Source organism: Dasypus novemcinctus, chromosome 2 (genome assembly GCF_030445035.2).
Source record: "Dasypus novemcinctus isolate mDasNov1 chromosome 2, mDasNov1.1.hap2, whole genome shotgun sequence".
Lineage (NCBI taxonomy): Eukaryota > Metazoa > Chordata > Mammalia > Cingulata > Dasypodidae > Dasypus > Dasypus novemcinctus.
This window is the reverse complement of record NC_080674.1, coordinates 143,760,769-143,771,031: the sequence shown is the minus strand read 5'-3', so window position 1 is coordinate 143,771,031 and position 10,263 is coordinate 143,760,769. Positions and strand designations below refer to the sequence as shown.

At 43.8% G+C, this 10,263-nt stretch overlaps 1 pseudogene; it reads right to left on the bottom strand.

Moving 5' to 3' along the window:
- Positions 1-2,167: 2,167 nt before the first annotated feature.
- LOC105746997 (cell division control protein 42 homolog pseudogene) lies at positions 2,168-9,794 on the bottom strand (annotated as a pseudogene).
- Between the last annotated feature and the right edge of the window lie 469 nt (positions 9,795-10,263).

Sequence of the window (10,263 nt, the reverse complement as noted above, 5' to 3'; positions counted from 1 at the left end):
TTAATGGATGGGAAGACTGAGGCCAGGAGGTATGTCTTGGCTCTATCCCCATCCCCATGGAAGTGGTGGAACTGGAATGAGAGGCAGGTCCCTTTGACTTTGGTTACTTTAGTTAAGTATCTTGGGTGTCTGTCCTCAGGTCTCAGGGATGTCCTCAAAGTACAGTTTTCTTAGGGCTCAAAGCACTGGGTGATGGGCTTTCACAGGAGGCTCCCAGCCAGCTGAGAATACCTGTCTGTGGCTTTCTATTCCTCTGGCAAATATTTTCAGAAGCCGTTGACATTGACATCTTGACCAAATAGAAAGCTTGACTCTCACCGGCCGCCCCAGAAATTGAACTGCACATTCGCACATGGTTTTATGAGTGTCAGCTGCTTTTTCTCCTTACCACTTTCAATTAACTCTTTGTTTTGAGCCCAAAGCCAAAGACCCCACCTTGGGATTCATTTATATTAAGATTGGGACCCATGTTTCCTTCTTCCTGTGTTTGTTGCTTTAGAAGCAAACTTCAACTTTTTGAAGTGTACAATTAGAAACATCACAGATGGGACAGAAGGGGCACGTGTTTCATACAGTGGCCCTGCTGGCCACTGTGCTGAGTGAATCCTTTAAGGCCCAGCCCAGGCTTTCTTCTTAGAGGCAGCAGAGACTGCGGGACAAGTGTCATAGGGCTTGCCGAAAAAGGAACCCTCCTGTTTTGTTAGAACCTACCATGTAAGGGATATTTATAGTCCTCCATTTCAGAAGGCGTTTATTTAGCATCTACTGCATGCTAAGTATGAGCGCCTTCATCTCACATAATACCTGGGGCAACAATGTGAAATAAAAATTATTATCCCCATTTTATAGATGAGGAAACTGACATAGAGAGAGGCTACCAAAGTCACACCTCCAGGAATGGGGGAATGGGGGTTCTCACCAGTGGTGACTGACTTACCTGGGGAAAGCCTGGGGGGAGGGGAGAGTGACAGAACTTTGTGCTGTTGAGTGATAATTCCGTAAAATCCATTTTAAAGTTTTCCCATGAGACCTACCTGCTGTTCATGCATTTCTTTTTTTTTTTTTTTAATTTTTTATTTATTTAATTTCCCCCCCTCCCCTGGTTGTCTGTTCTTGGTTCTATTTGCTGCGTCTTGTTTCTTTGTCCACTTCTGTTGTCGTCAGCGGCACGGGAAGTGTGGGCGGCGCCATTCCTGGGCAGGCTGCTCTTTCTTTTCACGCTGGGCGGCTTTCCTCACGGGCGCACTCCTTGCGCGTGGGGCTCCCCCACGCGGGGGACACCCTTGCGTGGCACGGCACTCCTTGCGCGCGTCAGCGCTGCGGTTCATGCATTTCTTTAGGAAACACTTGCCCTTTATTGCCTGTAGAATAGTCTAAGGTGACTTGGAAGTCAGTGTCCTTTCTAGAAATGTTTTCTCTTATGCTCTGTTTTTGACAAGGAAAAACATTTTTTAAATTATGAATTCAATCCATTTGGTATATCTCAAAAGGTGCAATACTTTCTTCATTTATCAGTAAGTTAGAAACTAACTTTTAAAAAAATCAGCAAATGGCAAACATTTTCTTGAAAGATGCACTCACATATATAGTGAATCCTAGAAAAGAGGAGGGGCAAGACAGTTTCCATCTGCTTTCCTCAAATACTGGACCTACTCAAGGCACCTTTCAAAAAGGAGTACATTATTAAATGAGGCAGTTTCTATACTCCTTCATAAGAGCACCAGTTGGGAACATGTCTTCTAAACTAGATCTAGGAAGTGGAATGTGGAATCAATCCATCCTCAAGGGCTGTCCACCACTGGTTAATGAATTAAAACACAAGATTAAATAAAAGCAACCCCCCACGCACATAACCTCCGCCCCCCCGCCCCCCCAAAAAAAAGTGAAAGAAAAAGCAAACAAACAAAACCACTAAGATGTCCCAGATTACTCTCTGGAGTGGAACCAACAATTCAAATTGGTCTGTTCAGAGTTATCACAAGCATGCCTTGCTTTTAACCAAACCAAAATAAACAAAAAATAGTACTGATCACTTTTCTGACAAAACACAATTACCAGTATTGGAAGAGGTAGAGGGCCACACCCACAGGCTCTGTCTCACGCAGTGCCTGTGGGCAGGTGCAGGGCAGGTGCCATTATTGCAAACACGACTTTTAAATTTTAATCTTTAATTTGATTTAAACTTGGCTTTTAGTGTAATGCCAACACCCACTGTGCAGCAAGGGCTCTGGAGAGATGCTGATGGCAGCACATGCCTGCCACTCTTACTCAGCTCTGGAGGATCCAGGGCAGTCAATATTGCTTCTTCAAATACAATTTTCAGGCCTTTCTGGGTGAGCGCAGAACACTCCACAGTTTGACAGCCTTCAGGTCACAGACCAGCTTCTCAGCAGTCTCTGTAGTGAAAGGCTTCTGTTTTGTTCTTGGCAAGTTTCTTACTAGCAGAGAGGTCATCTCTGAGGTTAATTTGGGTCCCAACAAGCAAGAAAGGAGTCTTTGGGCAATGCTGAGTTATCTTAGGTTCCCACCTTTCTTTCTCATTTTCAAATGAGGACAGAGACACCACTGAACAACGGACTAGAAACACATCCGTTTGTGGATAACTCAGCGGTCACCATGTGTCCTAATCTTCTTGCCTTGTGGTATCCAAAAGTCCAAGAGCAGACGGCTCTCCGGCAATCAAAACTGATTCCAGAGTTGTCAAAAGCAGTGGGTACGTATTCAGATGGGAATTTGTGTGTTGTGTAGGACATTGGGAGACACGTTTTACCAACAGCACCATCACCCACAATACCACACTTAATTGTCTGCTTTGCTGAAACGGTTTTGTATCCACTTTTTTTTTTTAAGATTTAAAAAAAAAATTTTTTTGTCTTTATTTTTTTAATATTACATTAAAAAAGATGAGGTCCCCATATACCCCCCACCCCCCTCACCCTACTCCTCCCCCCATAACAATAATCTCCTCTGTCATCATGAGACATTCATTGCATTTGGTGAGTACATCTCTGAGCACCCCTGCACCTCATGGTCAATGGTCCACATCATAGCCCACACTCTCCCACAGTACACCCAGTGGGCCATGAGAGGACATACAATGTCCGGTAACTGTCCCTGCAGCAAGATTTATTTTTTATTTATTTCCCCCCACCCCATTGTTTGTACTCACTGTCTGCTCTCTATGTCTGTTGGTTGTGTACTCGTCTTCTTTTTTAGGCGGCACCGGAAACTGAACCTGGGATCTCCCATGTGGGAGGGAGGCTCCTAATGACTTGAGGTACCTCTGCTCCCGCTTGTTGCGTTTGTCATTGTATGTCCTCATTGTGTCTCTTCGTTGCATCAGCTCACTTGCTTGCCATGCCAGTCCATCACATCAGCTTGCTGTCTTACTCATCTTCTTTAGCATCTTCCTTCCTTCCTTCCTTCCTTCCTTCCTTCCTTCCTTCCTTCCTTCCTTCTTTCCTTCCTTCCTTCCTTCCTTCCTTCCTTCCTTCCTTCCTTCCTTCTTCCTTCTCTCCTTCCTTCTTCCTTCTCTCCTTCCTTCCTTTTTCAAGAGATACTGGGGATTGAACCCAGGACCTCATACGTGAGAAGCAGACACTCAGACCACTGAGCTATACCCAAACCCCTTGCTCATCTTCTTTAGAAAGCATGGGGAACCGAACCTGGGACCTCCCATGTGGTAGGTGGGCGCTTGAGCCACATCTGCTTCCCTGTATTCACTTTTTTTTTTAAGATTTATTTATTTATTCTCCCCTCCTCCCACCCCAATGTTTGTGCTCACTATCTGCTCTCTGTGTCCATTTGCTGTGTGCACTCTTGTGTCTGCCCTTGTTCTCTCTCTTTTTTTAAATGTCTTTGTGTCAGAATTTGATAGATTTAAAAAAACATTTTTTTTTCAATTTCTCTCCCCTTCCCTCCCTCCCTAGTTGTCTGGTCTCTGTGTCCATTCGCTGCGTGTTCTTCTGTGTCTGCCTGTATTCTTGTCAGCAGCATCCGGAATCTGTGTCTCATTTTTTTGTGTGTGTCATCTTGCTGCATCAGCTCTCCGTGTGTGTGGCGCCATTCCTGGGCAGGCTGCACTTTTTTCATGCTGGGTGGCTCTCCTTACAGGGTGCACTCCTTGCACATGGGGCTCCCCTACGCGGGGGACATCCCTGCGTGGCATAGCACTCCTTGCGCCAGCTCATCACACAGGTCAGGAGGCCCTGGGTTTGAAACTTGGACCTCCCATGTGGCAGGCGGACACCCTGTCCACTGCATCAAATTTGCTTCCCAATACTTGTTCTCTTAGAAGGCACCGGGAACTGAACTTGGGACCTCCCATGTTGGGGAGAGGTGCTCAATAGCTTGAGACACCACAGCTCCCTGCTTTGTTATATCTCTCATTGTCTTTCCTTTTTGTGTCTACTTATTGCATCAGCTCACCCTGCCTGCCTGTTGCTCCAGCTCGCTCTCTTGCTTGTCTTTTCCAGGAGGCAGCAGGAACCAAATCCAGGACATCCCATGTGGTAGGTGGAAGCTCAAGCACTTGAGCCACATCTACTTCCCTCTGTATCCACTTTATTTAGTTAGCTATTTATTTTTAAAGATACTGAGATCACATAAATGTTACATAAAAAGTATATAGGAGATTCCCGTATGTCCCGCTCCCCACACCTGCCACATTTTCCCACATTAACAACGTATTTTATTAGTGTGGTACATTCATTGCAATTGATACACACATTTTGGAGCATTGCCACTAAGCATGGATTATAGTTTACATTGTAGTTTACACTCTCTCCCACTCCATTCTGTAGGTTATGGCAAGATATATAATGGCCTGTATCTATTGTTGCAATGTCATTCAGGACGATTCCCAAATCCTAAAAATGCTCCCGTATTACACTTGTTTTTCCCTCTCCCTGCCCTCAGAACCTCCCGTGGCCACTGCTTTCACATCAATAATATAAGTTCTTCCATTGCTAGAATCACAATAAGTTTATAGTAGAATACCAGTAAGTCTACGCTAGTTCATTCTCTATTCCTGAGGATTCTGGGATGGCAATGCCCACTCCACCTCTAATTGAGAGGGGACTTCAATCCCATAGGGCAGATGGATGGGACTCTCTTGCATGTAGTTGTAGACTCTCTCGGTTCTTTGGAATGGTCGTTATCCATTATTGTCTCCTTATTAGTTGTCCTGGGTGAGTCCAATGAACTGGAGAGTAGGTGTTGTAACTGTTGAAATTCAGGGCCCAGCTGGCACATGGATAGCCCAAAGATTTAAGTCTCTTGGATGTACACCTATGAACTCTGGTACTAATTATAGGTTCAAATAGAAGATCAGAAGAGCCATGTGTAGAGAAACTATAACTGAGTCCAACTCTGTCACATTGGGGAGCATAAATTCCTAAGTAGAGTCCTCTCCCAAGGCACCAAAGTCCTGAGCTATCTGCACTGCTATAGTGTCTGGATGTCTCAAGAGCCCTCAGGAGCCCCTGTATCCACTTAATTTCAAATTTAATGTTGATTTCAGCTTCTCCACAGGGGTGTTGGCAGCATTCTCCTCCTATGTTTTTTCTAAAAAAGGCTTCTACTTCTCTCCCTTTTAGGTGTTTATTGGAACACTGGTGGATACACGTGGGGAAAAAAACCCTGGTCCCTGCTGCAGCTGCTGCTGCTTCATGCCCGGGACTGTAGATCAGAGAGGCCCCTGACAGGGAGCCTCCCAGGCCAGCTGTCCAGGGAGCAGAGGGACCGGAGGCAGAGCGGCCAGCAGATCGAGCCCAGGCTTGAGACTGCCATCCTTCTTTTCCAGATACATCTCCGGGGAGATGTCAGCAGAGCCAGGTGTGAGCCCTTGAGCCAAAATACCCAATTCTACCATCAGTCAGGGAACTGGGACAAGTCCTTCCCTCTCAAGACCTCAGTTTTCCTACCTGGAAAGTGAAGGAACTGGATGAGCTGCTCTCTGAAGTCTCTCTGATTTGTGTTAAAGAAGAGCTCTGTCTCTTTACTCCTGAAGCTGAGAGATCTGCTTTACCTGTTATTTTTTCACACAAAAATACTTTGATGGTAACAGAATTTGCATTTATGTTCCTTCATGTGTTATTTTAAGTTGTGAATTTATCTAATTATCCTCTATCTTTGATCATTGTCCCTACCCTATTCTTCACTAAATATAAATTTAGTGAGAGACAAAATGTACACTAAGAACTGAACTGATACCCTCTATAACCGCCCCCACTACCACTCCACTTCCACACACACACACTCACACACACTTCCAAAATCCACCAACAATAGACTTACTGAATAGAGTATAAACACTCAGTAAGTTTGCAGCAGCTTGCAAAGCTACCTTCTGTTTCTCTTCTAGAGCTAAAGGAGACTAAGCAGGGAGAAGCTAAAAGGCCTAACAGAGAGGAAAAGCCGGAAGTTTACAGGGAAAACAGGCTAATCCTTGCCAAGGGGTGAAAAAGTCGGACATCTGGTTGCTGGTTGAGTTTCCTGCTGAAATTCAGGGCCAAAGGTCCCCTACAAGTTTTAGTCTAGGAGCGGGGGAGAAGAAAGGGAGTGGGAGGGTAGGGGTGAGAAAGGAACCCTGCAACCAGTGGATGGGAGAAAGGGCCGGCAGAGACGACCATTCCTGTATTCTCTTGACTCAAATCTTCTTCCAAGAGCTGGACTGAGATCTGGCAACTCTTCAAAGCCATCCAGCTTCCTGGGAGTGGGCAGTATTCGAGAGGCCCTTACAGGTTTGCCTTTGGCTCAACTCCATAGTTTCAGGAGGAGCCGCAAGGCTGTGTGTGATCCAAAGTCCTCCCAGATAGCAGAAGCTGGGAGTCACCCTGGAATTCCTCATTAACAGAGCAAATTAGCAAGAAGAAAATAAACAGATACTGGGACGCTTTGTGTGTCCCTCGCTGCAATAACCTCTTACATTTCAGGAGCATTTTGTACTTTGTTCTTTTACAAAGGACCGTGTCCCACATCTGACTCCTACCATCCCCTCCTGGAAAAGGATGCCTAGGAACAAAAGAAGTAAACCAGTGTGTCCTCAGCTCCCAGGAACAGATGGGCTCCACAGGAGGCTGCTACACCAAGAACTGCATTCAGTAACACAGTTTGGAGTTTGTTTCTTTCCTGTGAAACTCAGTTTTTTCATCTGCAAAATGGAGGGAGTGATACCAACCTCACTGGACGTTTATGAGAATTGTCAGATTCCAGCACAGCAAAGTGAAAATTCCAAATCAAGATATACAAATGTGCCTTTATCATTATAAAGCCAAATTTATTTCATAGTAATTTCTTACTGCTCTTTCATCAGTGGTGGTGGTCGGTGCACTTTGCCCTGGGTTTCTGCTGCCATTAAAGTGTTGTAAACAAACACTCAAAAGGCTGCATCTTAAAAGGAGGTTTCAGAGCTTTGGTCTTGTGCTTCAGGATGCCACCCTCTAATTTACTGTTTTGCATGCATTCCAGTACTAATGGTAAGGGTCTAGTTTAAGTAATATACAGGTGGGCATTTGTCTGTAAAAAAAGTTTTTTTTTTTTCATACCATTCTCTGCCTTCACATTTGGAGACATTTGGCAAACACAGAAGACAAATTGAGATAAGGTATGTACAGACAAAAATGTTTCATCAACTCTAAAGCAGCGTTTCTCTGTCTTAGACATTCCAGAGGCCCCTTTCTCCTTTGATGCTCTACTCTTCCTTTTGAGAATCGCAGTATCCTGAGTGGTTGGTATTTCAAGTATATGGGTATGTTCTTGTTTTCAAAAGATTAAATTGTATTTTATATCATGCTTTTCGTTTACAAAACACTTTGAGGAAACTTATTTGAAGCACCAACAACCCTTGGAGATAAGCAATCTGTCATGTTCTATCATCTCACCATCTGGTTTTCTTCATAGCACTTATTCCTTAGCACTAGCTGATAACAACTTGCAAAATGTATTTTGTTTATCACCTCTTTTACCCCTTCTAGAATGTAAACTTGAGGAGAGCTGTCTGTCTTGTTGCATAGCACCTAATAATATAAGCCTGGTCCATAGTAAACAACCAGTAAGTGGGAATTAATTCATGAATCTCATTCTGCAGATGGAGCAACTGAAGCTGGGTGTGTGAAGTGACTTTTCTAGGCTCATACGGTCATAAGTGGCAGAATCAGGACTAGAAATCAGATCTTCAGATCTCTCCTCCAGGACTATTTCTAAGATAATACCCCTCTTTCTGTGGTCCAATCACAAGCTCAGAAATATATGAAATCTATAACTATAGCTAATGTGGAAAGGGGAGGTGAGCAGGCCCATTGATGGTGACATCGCACATTGTCATGGCTCTAGATTAGAGCATCCCCGCATCACAGCCCTCGATGGAATGTTCAGGAGATTCAGAGTCAGAAAGGATATGTCACAAACTGTTAAGGGCTGTTACCTGGAGAAGAGGAGCAGACTGGGCAGACTTCCCATTGCTGCTTTTATATACTCCTGCATTGTTTACGTTTGTACAATGAGGTATATTAAGCGTAACAAAAGCAGAACCTTTGACTATATTAATCATGTCGTAGTTAATAAGGCTGGAAAATATGCACTTTAGCTTAGAATACTTCCATTAAAAATAATTACAGTGTAAAGTAAAAGATCCATTGCACTGACAGGTTGAGTTGCCTATATGAAGTAATAATACTCAACATGTATTAAAAGCATAATGACACGCCGGGCTCTGTTCTAACCACTGGTCTTACCCCATGTAACTCACTGCAACTCTAGGAAGTAGTTTCTTCTGTTTTCCCATTTCTATGGCAGAGTTGGGTTCAATAAGGTTAAGAAACTAAGGCACACCAGAGGGATAGAGAGCTGGGACTAAAACTCGCACCTAGCCAACACCAAAGCCAAGGCAGGTTCTTAAACAACTGCACTATGCTCTGTGCTGCTTTGTTTATTTGTGTCAATCCTATATTAAGGGGGTTGTGACAGTTTAGAAGCTCACAGAAAAGTCTCCGTCTTACAGAATAGCTAGCTTTCTGCCCAGTTTTTTCTCTGCTCCGTGTCAATCACTGGTGTTCGTTAGAAAACTGTCTCTCTTCCAGCTGCTCACTTACCCCTCTCCTCCACACTTGACACCCCTAGCACCAGCTCACCCCTCCTGGAGAGCCACCTCTATCTCTTTGTGAACAAAGGGAGATAAATCTCTCTGTACTTGGCTTAACTTTAAATAATTCTAACCTGTCCTTTATCTTCAAACACCGGTACTTCTCTTGTTATTTATTTGGCAATTACAAAGCATCATATAAAGATAGCATGACACTTCCCTTTGGAGACCCAAGAAAGAATTTGGACACTTGGATCATGAATTCGTTGGTGGGACCCTTGATTTTGTTTTGTAACTTTATGGTGGAATGTGGAAACTTGAAATATGGAGATGACTGCCATGGTGAAAAGTTTTGCTGTCTGAAACCATAAAACGCAGGTGAATTTTGAGTATTTTCTGATTAAACTACTTATTTGGGATGTAAGCTTGGTCTCCTAATTTAGCCTCAGAAGAAAGCGTTCTGAGAATGGGAGATCCAGTTTCAGAGAATGGGAGATCCAGGCCCTTCTTGGAGGGAAGGGGCTTTGCTTCTAAATGATCAATCTGGTAGAAAAAGTTGAGAGAAGATACTATAGCTCTCATACCAGGAACACTAACCAGCTTCTAGCCAGTAGTTGCAGGTACCAGCCAGCTGGTCATGGAAGAGGTGCTGAACCCCCTCTAAGCTCTTCTTTAAGATATGCACAACTGGAGACTCATTGAATGGAGTCATTATATAGAGATTATTGGGAGAGTTAAATGAGATAAAATATGTAAAAGCACTTAAATATTACCCAGCACAGAGTAAAATCTCAATATAAGCTTTAATTATCATCGCAGTCTCATTGGAGTGCCAGATTATAAACAAATGGACACACAAGTAGTGATGTATGACTGAGATAAATGCCACCAAGTAAAAGATTAGATGAAAAATTACAATTGGAACACCTGACCTTGCCTGGGTGGTCAGAGAAGACTTACTGGAGGAAGTGAAGGTAAAACTGAAACCTTAAGGGTAAGTCAGTAAAATGAGAACAGGGCAGTACTATTCAAATCATGCTTTTCAAAACCAACTGGAGGAGTGTGGACATAGCTCAAGTGGTTGACTGCCTGCTTCCTATGTATGAGGTCCAGGGTTCAATTCCTGGTACCTCCTAAAAATAAAATAAATGAAAAAAGCCAACTTTCACTGGGGAGAGGAT